We start from the raw sequence: 14969 nt of genomic DNA on the forward strand, positions 1-14969 counted from the left end.
CCTAAGATATATTTATGCAATGCTTCAAAAGGAATTAAATTAAGCTCATTTAATTTACCATTACAAGCTCAATAACACGATTAGGGGTCTATTGAGACCCCAAAATATACGAGCCAAAATAATAACAAACAATTATTAGTACTTTATTTTTGTGTTGAACGTTTTTAGCTATAAACTCTTGTACTGCAAACTTTTAGTATTTTTAAAGACAAGTTAATATTTCTTTTAATTTTATCAAAATGGTTCTTAAATGTTGGTAATTAGAACTGCTATAATGCGATTAAAAAATATTTAATTTTTTTCTCTTATTTAATTTAAAATTTTATTCAAAATATTTTTATGTACCTAATCAGTATTAGTTATTTTTAAGAATGTTAAATATTATTTTTTGATTTCTGTATCATAATAAAATTCATAATTCGTATCATAAATTATTTATATTACTTTCTTAACCATTTATTTTAAGGATTTTATAATTAAACAAATTTATTTATTAGCTATTTATTTTAGAATTAATAATAATTCCTTTATAGTTTTCCACAATTTTTTTACTTTATTATTGATTTTGTCAATTATATTTTCATTCTACGTTACTCTTTTTTATATTTCTTAAATCTTAAGTTCATTCTATATATTAACCATATTTATATATATTTTAAAATTTAAATATTTCTTTATGTTTACCTATTTCAAATATTGCATTTTTTAGCTTTTTGTTTAACGATAGTACTATATTTATTTTAATACTAATATATTATTGCATTATAAATATTATTCCAAGTATAATTAATATCTTTGAAATCCGCTAAACATATATTTTATAACCTGATTATTTAACATTTATTCTTCCTTAGTGCAATAAAATTACAGTATAACACATTTTTGGAAGCTCTTGTACACATTTGTTACTTATAGTGGATTCAATGATATACTACAAATATTAAAATAAATATTTCCTAGTTAATTTAAGAAGCTCTGAATAGAAATATTTTCACGGTTTTTCGTTACTCAGTTTATTAGAAAATAATTCGGTAAAATTAAATAGCTGACGCTTGTAAGTTTTATTTTTAAAACAAATAGTATGTACATCAATGCATCGAGTTTCAACATACCGGTGTTCAATTAACAATGTAAAAACTACAGTACGCAAAAATCACGTTGTAGCGCCGAATTTCACCGAAAGCTTTTGCTGCGACCAATTAATAAGCAAACGAACACATTGTGACAGTAAGCTTTTGATGAAACTTTATTTGGTACGGGGCGTAATAAACTAGCGCATAGTGTGCGAAAAAAGTTATTAAAATGTCTTTCGTTTAATATTGATAATAAAAAGTTATCTCATATTGAATAATGCTTGAATCTGCATAATACAATTGCTCGCGTGATATTATTTTTCATTATATTTTCAATAACCATTATCAGAAAAGAGCTCTTATATGTATAGGTATACATATTTGAAATAAAATACGTTAATTTCGCAAATCTACGGCGTAAAGGCTCACGCGCATTGATCGTCTCTGAGCTTTTAATGGTATTTTTTAATCCAGCACGATAATGAAAATGGACAAAGCTCCGAAAATAAATTCGATAGATACTTGCTTGTGTGACAAAGGTAGATTTAATGAATAGTATTAAATGTATCCATTACATTTTTTAATGAGTTAAAATAAATCTAATAGGCAGTTTTTAGTGACCCTAAAATGGAATTAATGCCTTTTTGAAATTACTACACCTAGTGTTTATAAAAAAATAAATATCAAGCAAAAAACAGTTTTTTATCTTTTCAAAAAATACTTTGATATAATAAAAAATATGCATAACTAATCAATTTTGCAGATTTAAACAATATATAAAGCAAAACAATCTGTCCGTAGCTATTTCAGATCTTTAAGCCGAACTTTATAGATATGTTATATATATTTAATTAATTTACAACTAGTTGGTTTTAAAATAATTAATTCATTATATGAGTGTACTCACAGTGTTGTTCTTGCAAGGGAAGCTCGTTAATAAAACGAACCAAAGTAGGCACATACATTTACATGAATTAATTAACTTAAATGCAATTTGACCTCTGACAAAGGATTTTTGTCGAACGGACGCGACTAGTTTTAAACATAATTATCTTTCCAACGTAGACACCATTAGTCTCGTTCGATTGGCAATTAGCAAAGCTTTACGCTAAATACAAAATATATAGAAAAATATATTTTCACTAGTTACAGCAAAAGGATCTAAATAAATTTATCCCTAAAAGATTTCTTTCATAAATTACATTTTTTTGTCAAAACTATAGTATATTTTTTAACGGGCATTAAACTTATATAAATATCAAATATTGCACTACGTTTATCTGCCTCATTTAAAACTTGTGAATTAATACATTTTTCTGCTGCAAATTATAAGCGAATATCACAAAAAATAAAAATTATATATGTACGATATAAGAAAACAGTCAGTACTTAACCGTGCGTTTTTAAAGCGAAGGGTATTTTCTAAAACATTTTTTAAAGCTTATACAGAATCAGTGGCCGCGTTATGACTGTTACAAATACTCGGTTCAAACAAGGCCCATAAAACAAGTCCAAACTCGCTTCAGTCAAGTGAAAAACTTGACTTTGGACACATTTGTTAACAAACTTACGGCACCGGCGTAAAGTTTCGCCCGGGGCAAACAAACCAAGCCGCAGCGGATTACGTTAAGCAAATAGCGCAAATTCGAGATACGTATATATACATACTGTAATATCTCCATACGTAAAGACTGTCACTGTCCGAAAGTCGGACTTATCTCGGCGTAAGTATGACGATGAATATCCAGATATTTATTGTTGAAAATAATCGGTTTGGTTAGCGTAGAGCAGAGCAAAACAAAGAACGTGAGTTATGGTCTATCTATTTCGCGTTTAAATAGATTAAGGTCAGTTGTGGATTTTTTTCTTTCAACAGAAAAAAAATCAAGGGATTTTTAACTAAAATCACTGCATTGAAAAAAAATTGTATTATCGATGCGAATATTTTTTTTATATCATGTTAAAGTAAGTAAGCAAGCAAGCAAACTTTAAAATCCTGTAATTATAAAGTATTGTATTTTTAATAAATCATCACATCATTGCAATTTGTTTTTTTATGACTAAAATGTACATTTAATAATCTATTTGATAAAATAAAGCTATTAAATTGTGAATAATGGAAGGCCGTGTGTAAAATAAAATATCATAAAATTTATTAATGCCTTACACACGAACACTGTTTTCTTGAATTTATTTTATTTACAGAATATTTTTCTTTCCATGCTTTCAATGTAATATCCATTAGAATTACTTTTTTCATCTTAAAAGCTACTATTTTAATATGATAGTCTCTCTACAGTTCCTGTTATAACTATAATAAATATGTTTTTGCAATACCCATTATAAATTTAAGCATGTGCAAGATGGCATATACGTTTAAAAAATGAAACAATATTTTAATTATTCGTTTAAAAAGCTGAGTTGCAAAATCCGGCGATTGGTAACCTAAAGCTAGAAGAACAATAGTATGCGCAGAGTATAATGTATTATCTAGCTAGCATATTTTTCGAACAAAGAATATTTATTTAGCAGTACTTTTAAGTGATTATCGTGTCAGTACGGATTGGGTGGTCATACCAAATATTTTTAACTAATAACGCAATTGTTTGGTCACGATATATTTTCCATTGTTGTGAAAATTTTGTATGTGGGCCCACATTTCGAAGCCTTTGATCTCTTTTTTTATTTGTTTAAAATATTCGTAAGCATGACCTTCAAATTATAACAAATTGAGCAAGTGATTGAAACCATTACAGTTTTTTGTTATTTGCCCTTATGGTAATGTCCGCAATTTGTTCATGTTGACTTTATAGGCTTTTACGTTTTAGGGTAGACCCGGTATATACATGAATTTTCAGCTATTGCTTCATGTTTATTTATTGTGGTTATGTACTTATTTTTTTATTTATTCACGCAAAAGATCATATACGAAACATTTATACATGTTTAGAACGTGACGTGACGCAATCTAAATAATAGTTTTTAAATTAAAAATATAATTGGATCATAAATATTTCACTGAGATTTTTTTTGTGTATTATTTTACGATAGCTATTTTAAGAAAATTGATAATGAAAAAATACTGTACATGATTTTTGCAGCAATTGCTTCGGTGTATCGCGTACAATTTTTTTCATACTTATTTTTTTTTTCGTTTCGGTATATTTTCACCCACGCTCTCTTTCATAATTCATAGCTAAATACAAAAACAGTTGCAACACACTACAGGTGAGATTTCTCTTGAGATTGAGTTATATCCGAGGCATTCGCAAGTAGGTCAACGAGGGGAGGTATACAAAATAAAAACATACTTTGACATAAAAGTAATCATTAAATAGTAAAAAAATACACTGAGAAAGATAGACATTTTTTCTATTGTAATGATCTAGATCCAGAGCAAAGTGGTCTTTTAATTTTAAAGTCTGTTCGCTGAGAAAATTCTCTATCTTAATTGAAAGCAATTGTACGCTCCGAGGCATTACAATACGGGAAAAGTTTCGTAGAACCCCGAAGGGAATTTGCTTTCCGTTCGTTCGAATGCACGCTATCGTTTTCAATGGACACCGACGATTTCGGGATGAACTGCTAAACTTTTTTGAATATTTTCGATGTGTATAGATTGCATTGGGACCCTGTCTATCGGTATTCCCTGAATTGAGTTTAACAGGGAATGAGAAAAATGCGAAAACTTTTTGAAGCTACGCGCACATAACAACTGCACGCTCACTATGAACCTATCTATTTTTTTTAATCTATGTGTAAATAAAATTATACAAAGAAGAGATTTCAATAGCAATAAATCAGTCTTGTATGATAATTTATAGCTTTAAAATACACATATAAATGCTAGATCTATCATTGAATATTACTATTACTAAGTCTCTCCTCAAACACTAAATAAAATATGGTGGACAATACGTCTCATTGCCTATTTAGATTTAATAATTCAATATTTATTTTAACAAAATATTATTAACTGAAAATTAAAACACATATTTTTTTGACGATAACAAACTAATAAACACCAATAGTGTGCGAGTCAAAAATTGCAACTATAACTATTACAAAAATCCTATTTAAAGCCTAGATTCGAGAACTTTAAAAATAATTTAAAGGCAATATTAACATATATATTATTTTATATTGTTACCAAAATTAGTTATGCTTGTTATTATATAACCATATAAATATATTTTAGCTGGTTTGTGTATAATTTAAATTATTAATTTTTATTAAGTCTTGAATGTACTGTGTTGGAATTTTGGGTAATTAGTTATTTTATATGAGTAAATAAAATAAGTTAGAGATGCAAAGTTGCAAAGGCTAAACTATCATACAAATAAAAGTTTGTAATTTGCCATCACAGAAAAAATATTAAATTATTTAAAAAAAATCTATGAATCCAGAATATATTCTCTATCAAAAATTGATAGAAAATATATTCTGTATTAGAACATATTTATTATCATAATCTACTTAAAATAAGTGTGTGCTTGAGAATATTCCATAGATTTATTTTTACCGAAAACAATCATAAATAACAATGTAAATTGTATACGTAGTAAAAGTATAATTTTACCATCTACAGTGGTTTCAAGTCGCTCGCTCGGTATGACACAGCATCTCCGTTCACTAATTTACTTGAAAATTTCTAGAGAAAGTAGTGGTAAATGAGAATTGTCCAAACCGCAGTACGAATCCTGCAATTTCCGACATCCTCATGCAGGATCACGAACGGTGTCATGGGACGCCGTCGCTTTATGTGAGCTTTAAGCTCTAACTAAAGAAGCAAAGGCGTTCAAATTTGTTATTGCTATTTTTTTATTGTGGTTATGTTAATCAAGAATATGTGTAAATGATTTTATATGTTGTAAAAAAAGCGAATAATGCTTCTAAAATTAAGATATATACATATGCTATAATATTACCATATTGTTAATTTTATAAAATAAGTATGTGCTTCCTACAAAATTTAGATTAATTCCCAGTTTATTGGTTTTAAATATAATTGTATAATTAAGTAATGAACTCCTCTTTCGTTATGGCAAAAATATAATTTTTCGAACGTTTGTGTAGAAAAATAAATGTTATGTGTAATATATATTATGAATACTTTTATTTAAGATATAGCTATTAACCTTTTATTCTTAATAACAAACTTCAGATTAATTTATATGGAAAGCACCAAAATTTTTCCTACTAAATATAATATTTTTTATTTGATTTTACATACAAATCTATCCTAATTCGCGCAAAAAAATATTGAATTGTTTTTTTTTATAAATTTGCTCAGGAAAAAATATTATTAGATATAATAACTTATTTAAAGTATAATTAAATAGAGAAAGTCTTGCATAATTTAGAATAAAGTGGCAAAAAGTGGGAGGTTAATAAAAATACAAAATATCAGGAGAAATTATAAGTATTGACTATAATAAATTATGATCAATTCTTTTTTAATATTTGCAAGAGCTCCAAGGCTTAAATTTATTTATTGTAAAATATTTCAATATGGCAGATTTTAGCCTATTGTGTTATAACTAAATAAATACAATAAATTACTAATTAATGGCTAATATACTAATTTTACTTTCGAAATTCGCATAGTTAAAAATAATAAATATTAGTAAACTCTTTTACGATCGTTTTAATGCATTTAAAATTATTAGGCATGTTTTAATCTCAAAATACAATTCGTACTTTATGGCTGTGTTTTTGTTGCTTGTAGTCATTTGACATTCAATATTTTGATTGATTCAAATCTTAGATTACAGCTTGCCAAAACTGTTTTTTGAAAAAACAGAGGGGTACAAAAACCTTATTTATATTATTATACACTTTACATATATACATAAATGAGGATCACTATCCTTTGAATATAAATATTAACAATATTATGCTTATTAAATCCATAAAATTAGGTTGAAATTGCATATTTGTTTTATAACCTCCGTTCTTGGAATACTGTATAATTTTAATACAGCTAAGCAAAACAAATAAACAAGCTTTACAAAGTTATTATGTCGTTGTTAATAGGGCGTAAGTGATAAATACCCATTTTTTATTGCATATACCAGAAAAAATATTGCAAGTTTATTATATACAATTATTAAAACGATTATGTTAAAAATTATGTATTTAAATATATTTTATTTATTTAAAAAAATAAAATCGACTTATAGATACTTCAGTATTTTTCATATTAAACAGTTTATTGTATATTTATAGCAAAAAGTTCAATGTTATAGCTATATTGTAAATAGCTATATTAAATAACCTAAAAAACACGCTTCAACATGTACTCATACAAACTTTTGTAATATAAAATTCTGCGTATAAGTCACATTTGACTCATCCGATCCATAAAAGTAAACGATTCGCATACGTTACACAAACTTCGATCAATTTTCGATCTTGTTTGCTGTGTACGAAAATCTCACATAGGAGATGAGAGAGTGGGCGAGTTAAAGTCTGCAAATTCGAAGCACGTCCCCGGCAAATACTTCAGAATGGTAGGTAGTCAATATGGGTGTTGGGCGGTTTGTGTAGTTTATGATATCCTGTTGGGAATCACGTCTACGACCCGCATGCTACGACTTTTACTACGAACGCAACTTTGCTACAGCGCGACATGTGCCTTCGATGTACAAACATGTGTATTTAGCTAATATGGTCAGATGAAGAAGGATCGAAAGCATATTCAGCTACATAGCTTGTATATTATATTAAATACTTTGAAAACATTCAAATGCTATTATAAACTACCAAACCCTAAGCCTCTTTTACATTTTGTAGACAGATACAATCTAGTATTTTTAATATTTAATATATAATAATAAAATTAATCTGTGAGACAATATTTTTTTTAAGATAAAGTATGGTTGTTAATTTAGACTGTGAACTTTAGAATGCCTTATTGAATCGCGATTGCGTCCCCTGTTCATAAACGTCATGGCCAGGACGTCAGCGTTTGAGAATGCTTCTCTTGTACGAGCCATCAAGCTTCTCAATCAACTTGCCAAACACAATGAATTTTTCGGTGATAAATTATGTAAGATAATGCTCATTTATTTTTGATGTGCACCATAATGTTTTTAATTTTTATTGATAAATTGTAAAATTAATAATATAATAACTATCATTGTGCATTAAAAAAACTTGTTCAAAAAATTAACTTTTTTTCAAAACTAAGAATCTATATATGCCTAAAAATATATCTTATTGTATTTATATGCTTTATTTGACAATATCGCAAAAAATATATTTTTAATTTTTCTAGGTTTTATTATAATTCGTTCCACCCAGCGCAAATGTACTATTGTTATTTTTACCCTTTGTTAACGATCACTGAAACTTATCTATATGACAGTTTTACTTGAAAGGCGTAAACATATTTCGTGCGTTTGCTCAAGAAACGATTATTTGCAATTTGCCAAAGCTGTTTTAAATCAGCAAAGTTAAAGCTGTACTAAGACACATTTGACAGAAGAAAGAAGAGACACCCGTGGAGTCTAAGTATAAACACAACAATAGAGAGTTCAGTATCATAACAAGAACATTTCGCCGACACTCCAACTAAGACTCTTCGACTTTCAAGACCAGCTAATTAGACTCTACAACCTCATAATATTTATCTTACTATTTTATTAATTAACAGCGAATTCTATATATCCCTAATAAAATAAACAATTACCAGCTTTTTTAGCTTCAAATTTTCCAACATCTAAACAAATAATAAAACAAATTACTTAATTAAATATCAGACTGTTTTAAATTTAAATTTTAATTACAACAGCCCAAAGTTATACAAAATAGTTTAACCATAGTCTTATAATCTTCTTACCACTAATAATATTAAATTGTGGGGGCCTTTTTATTTATTTATTTATTATAATAGCCATAACTAGTGCGCAATCTAGTAACACAGAATTAATGGCGGCGTAAGGCAGCACATTTTTTTCACATCGTTTTAACATGTAATTAAACTGTATATAATATAATAAATCCTACTGCAACGGATTAATTTGTCTGCCAAAATATATCATTAATTATAAAAATGTACCAACTGTATTATTTTTTCTTATTATTAATTTTTTTGTCAACCAGTAACATAATATAAAACAAGATCTGCAGAAGTACAGTTAATTTAAAATTTAATATTTACATATGTTTTTTGAAATATTGTATAAATATATTAAAATTATTTAATGATAAAATTAAATTTCAAAGAGTAGCTCACGAGCAATAAAAATTCTACAAATATTACCGAAATTTATGCTCCTAATAAATATACATATATAAATAGAGCTTGATTTAGAAAAGGGAATTATTTGCTACTTATAAAATACTCAAGAGCAGTCAATTTTCATGTGCAAAAGAATAAGACTCTATAAGGTAAGAAAAAATAAGTAAAGAGTATTTTGCGCATTTATGTATTACCTAGCATATAAATTTCGGCGAAAAGAATAAGCCTTGATAAAGTCGAAAAAATATGAATTTTTATACAAGCCAAAGGTATTATTTAGCATATTGAATAACAAATAATAATAAAATCTTTATACAATGTATGTTTATATATAACCTAGGAATATTACAGAATAGGATAAGGCGTCACACGAATATGGTGCTTTACCATAACTAAATAAATAAACGCTTCATATACACAGGGATGCAATTAGGGACGCGTGCGTTGAAGGGGCAAAAGGACTTGAAAGGACTCATACAGGATGTGCGGTTTCACGGAGGTCGAGCGCATAAGAGGTGAAGGCGAAGGTGGGATCGGTTACGGATTAAAACAGTGGGCAAAAAGAGAGCAAAGAGCAACTGTAAATAGGGGCGTCGGAATGGGGTGGGTCGGATGTTGGATTAGTGGTTTTGCGAAAGTAGTCGAAAAGCACTCTCTTACACGGCGTCGATAATATATCGCGCGGATGAAACGAATTCGCAAAGCGCGAAAGCGATGTTGCGCTTGAAGTAGGGGGTAATATGTATGTAGTTCGTGTTACCGGCAACGTGTGTAATGTGGGTACTTGATAGATGAATCGTTTGGCATAAAAAATGGTAAAATTATTACGTCTCGCCTTCAAATTGTAACATTGCCATATAAATAGACAAAGTGTGTACGTAATCATTGGATTTGGTTATATGGATGAAAATGTATTAGGTATCATATAATACATCTCAATATTCAGCTATATTAGACAAAATGAGCTATCATGTATCATAGAGAGTCGTACTAGTGTCTGACTCCTATCTAACGCCATCCAGTTGTTCAACAAGTCTGCTACTTATGAGGGGCCGATTTATTTAGCAACAAACTGGGCGGTACTTTGCAAATCTAAAAGATTTCTTCAATCTTTTTAAATTCTCATTATAGATAAAACGTATAAATGGTTTAATATTATAAATAATGAATGAATTTGTATTATTTGTTTTCATAAAAAAAAGAAGCGAACTATTTAATTTAATATTCTAGCAGCACGTAATGGTGAATATTTATTTGACACTGAGTTTCATATGTCCCATACATTAATCTATTAAGTGAATTTACACCCTTTTATGTTTTAAAAAAAACACTATTTTGAATATTAGTTGATCAAAATAAAAATAAAAATAATACTTATATACTAGCTGTCTAGTATATAAGTATTATTTTTTTTTAGAAAAAAATTATATTTTTTTTATATTTTTTTAGAAAAAAATTTAAACGTTTGAAACTACTGCAGCGATCGTGTCCTTAAAACAAATAATTAACAAAAATGTAAAAAAAGATTTTTTTATTATTTTATTTAACTTTAAGTTAATTATAATACATTTTTACTTTCCATAGTTTTTTCTGTAAAATGTTTTTTTAAAAAAAAACGATTTTTTAAATTTTTGAGTAGCCCCCATTTTGAAACAAAATAGTTGATACAGAAGGCTAACAAATATATTAAAGATGTTGACAAGCTCTATTTTTTAGCAAAAAGATTATGCTGATAACATAAAAGCAGCAGAAGTTATCGTGTCCTTAATTTTGAGTAATTTCCATACATAAACTTATTACTTATAGGCAAAATATATTTTTATAAGAAATTAAGTTAGGTTGAGTTGGGGTATGCTACGATTTATCGTAGCATAACCTAACTATCGTAGCATAACCTAACAAAGCCTAAGTTATAAGATTTTTGCTAAAGGAAAATAAAAATTGATTTTCGCGTGTTCCCAATTTTATACCTACACAAAGAGACGATTACCAAGGGGGTGCAACGGGTGCAGGGTACATAGGATGCATATTATAATGATATATAATTTTTTTTTAAATATTTTTTTTTAACATTTTATAAAAGTTAAGAAATTTTAATTGTTTTTTTAATTGCAACTCTTTTTTAAGAATTTATCTACATATAGGGGCAGTTGCAAGGGCGTTGCAATAAGTGCAAGGTACCCAAGATCCATGGTATATAAAGTTGCAATAAAAAAAATTAAATATAAAAAAAACAAAAATTTTTTTTTATAAAAAAAATTTGAAATTAGAGAAAAAATTTAAATTTTTTTAAAATTTTGTAAAAAAAATCAATAATAAAATTATAAATTTAAAAAAAAAAACTTAATTTTATTATATGAAATATTTTTTTTACACTTTTTTTAAAAAATCAATACATTTTTTTTTTAAATTGCAACTTCCTATACTGTGGGACCTTGATACCTTGCACCTTGTTGTACTGCCCTTGTGACTGCCTCCTATATGTAGATAAATTTATAAAAATTTTCAATTTAAGAAAAAAAAATATTTAATTATTGTTTAAAAACGGTGAAAATTTTTTTTTTATTCGACCTTTTTATAATATGCAGCCTGGAGACCTTGCACCCGTTACACTGCACTGTGATCGTCTCTTTGTGTACCTGAAAGTAATAAATTGAGAACACGTGTACATAAATTTATATTTTCCCTTAATCAATAATCTTTTGAGTTAGGCTTTGTTAGGTTAGGCTACGATAGTGAGGTTAGGCTACGATAAATCGTAGCATACCCTAACTCAGCCTAACTTTATTCCTTATAAAAACATATTTTGCCTAAAAATAATAAGTTTATATATGAAAATTCACGTTAAGGACACGTTACCTTTTGCGGTTTTTATTATATCATCGCAATTTTTTTGCCAAAAATTAGACCTTGTCAACATCTTATATAAATTTGTTAGCCAGTTATATTCATTGTTTGGTTTCAAAATAGTGGCTATTCAAAAAAAAAAAAAATTTTTGTTAAAACATTTTAGAGAAAATACTAAAGACAGTAAAAATTTATTATAATAAAAATAAAAGCAAAATAACATTGAAAAATATTTATTTTTTTACTTTTCGTCATTATTTTATTTTAAACACGATCATTGTCGCAGCTTCTATTATCTTGAATTTTTTTTAAAAAAATTATAAATTTTTGCTTGGTAAATATGTTAGTTTTTTTTAATAAAAATTGCCACCCCTTTTATAATATGGAGCCTGGGTTCTTTGATTTTATAATAGAGCATTTCTTACATTAAGGTTAAACTCTTTACAAGTTGTTAGTCTGACCAAAATATTTGAGCAGGTAGTTTTTGCCGTAAAAAAACTTTATCGTTTTTTATTTTTCACTTGAGTTTTAAAATGAGATTGCACGTGTTATCGTTCAGTCACTGTTAGTAAATATTATCTTATTATAAAGAACATACTACATAAGTTTGATGTAACTAAATATGCTAAATTTGATTGTTTCGAAAGAGAAATAATTGCTCAGAAAAAAAATAATAAAAACCATGACGTACATATTTCGCCATCTGAATTAAAAATAACTCGCTCTCAGATATTTGGCTATCAATTATTCTAGGTATGCAATAACGTATTTATAATCATTGTAAAATGTTGTCAATCAAATAACATTCAAGAAACTACACATTTATAAGCTGTCCGTTGGCTAATATATATAGCGTTCCTACTGCGACAGCGACGATTTGATCGACATTAACTTTCAATTCTCATACATTAACGTTTAAGACGTTCCTGGTTTATTTGCAATTTGAGTTTTTATATTTAGCCAAATCTACCGAATATGTGCATTAAATCAGAAGCAATGATGATTTTTATGTATTGTAAAAGGAAAAACTCACTTTTCGGCCTCCGAGCCCATCGATGGGAATTCAAAATATGAAGATTTCATAACGAAGATTGTTTATCAATGTATATTTATTATCTTTACACACATTTTGTATATATTTTATTTTCATAGTTATAACATACCTAGTTAATTTTCAATCCGATTATTTATTTTCAGTGAAATCGAACAATGCTCATGACGAATTAATGAAAATTATTGTCGCGTAGCAAAATTTTATTTATAACTAATAATTATTTACAACTGTTGCCACGTTACTGTCAGCCATCTTGTTTTATATTTAAATGCTAATTTTTCATTAGTGAAACAACAGAATGTATTACCGGCGATCGAAAATCAGTAGAGCATATTTTATTTTAATTTTTAATATTTTAATATAATTAAATATATTTCCTTTGTTTATGTGTATTATTATATACACCGTTCATACAAAGCGATACGATTTAAATAATAGAAAATTAAACAAAGAATGTATCATTTTGAAATATGCGCGCCCGGGGCGATGGCTTAGAAACAACTATGGACAAAATATTTTTAATGAATAGTTAATATATACATAAAAAATATTACTTCAATGTACTCTTCGCTATTTTTTAGCTGGTGGGATACCACAAAATAAAATAAAAATTATGAGTGCCTCTTCAAACAAATATTAAGCTCCACAGTTCCAATTCATACGTGCTCCATAACTCTCTTTGGATTATTTGCCAATACGCATGAGTGGTTCGCTCCACCACCGCATTTAGTTATGACTACTTTTCCACCCAAGCGTCCGTCCGTAGACATTTGAATTCGTTCAATTTAATGTCGAAGACAAAGGGGCGTACGTCAGCGCGATTGATGCGATCCGATTCCCGTGGGAAAAACAAGCAAAGGCGGACTCGATTGAAATCGAGTAGACACAATCTAGTGAGTCTATTTGGACAGAGTAACAAATTACCGTCTGCCACTCGGAAAACGCACACTAATTTATAAACCGATCGATTCGCATGAAAAATAATTTATAATACGACCGCTAAGTTATGTGTGTGTGTGTCTGTTCTCAGACTATTAATCTTCAAAACCATCCCGAGAGATAGAGTTATGCAATGATGCGGAGTGTGTCGGCGGTTACAAGCGATGTATGTAATTCAGATGACTTGAGAAATGTCCAAATCAGTTTCGTAAACGCTTTAGAAGATGCTGTCTTTTAGGGGAAAGCTACGAAAGAGAGGGTGGTCCCCTAAAATATAAACCTACCAAATTAGGAAAATAAATCGATATTTTCTGTATTATGCTATAAAAAAGCCATAGAAAAAAATGGGTTTATACGAAAGATATTCAGATAATCTAGAGAATATTTCCAAAGCAAGTTATTTTAGAATTAGCGTATAACACTATTTATAGTTATGGCAAAGGTGATTATTTGTCAAACTCAAATTTTATTTTTTATTGTATTTATATAAGAGAATGTTGACTCACGCCAATACCTGAACCCAAATATTTAAAGCGTCTACTAAAATTTTATTATTTATCATTGCTAACATACTTAAAAAAATCATTGTTGATAGATCTGGCATTAAAAGAAATATCACATAGCAAAGTATTAATTTGATTTCAAAAGCTGAATTGTCTCAATGAAAAAGCTCTGCAAATTTGTATGCGACTGATTAAATATTTAATATATTCTAAGTACAATATTTAAAAATTCTACCAAAACTGCAATTATCTGAAATTAAAAATCTTGTGACACATTTTAAATTTTTAACTTGTATTTTTCGGTAATA

This window comes from Plectrocnemia conspersa, unplaced genomic scaffold (genome assembly GCF_051122295.1).
Source record: "Plectrocnemia conspersa isolate PC_06_02 unplaced genomic scaffold, ASM5112229v1 ptg000007l, whole genome shotgun sequence".
NCBI classification, from domain to species: Eukaryota; Metazoa; Arthropoda; class Insecta; order Trichoptera; family Polycentropodidae; genus Plectrocnemia; species Plectrocnemia conspersa.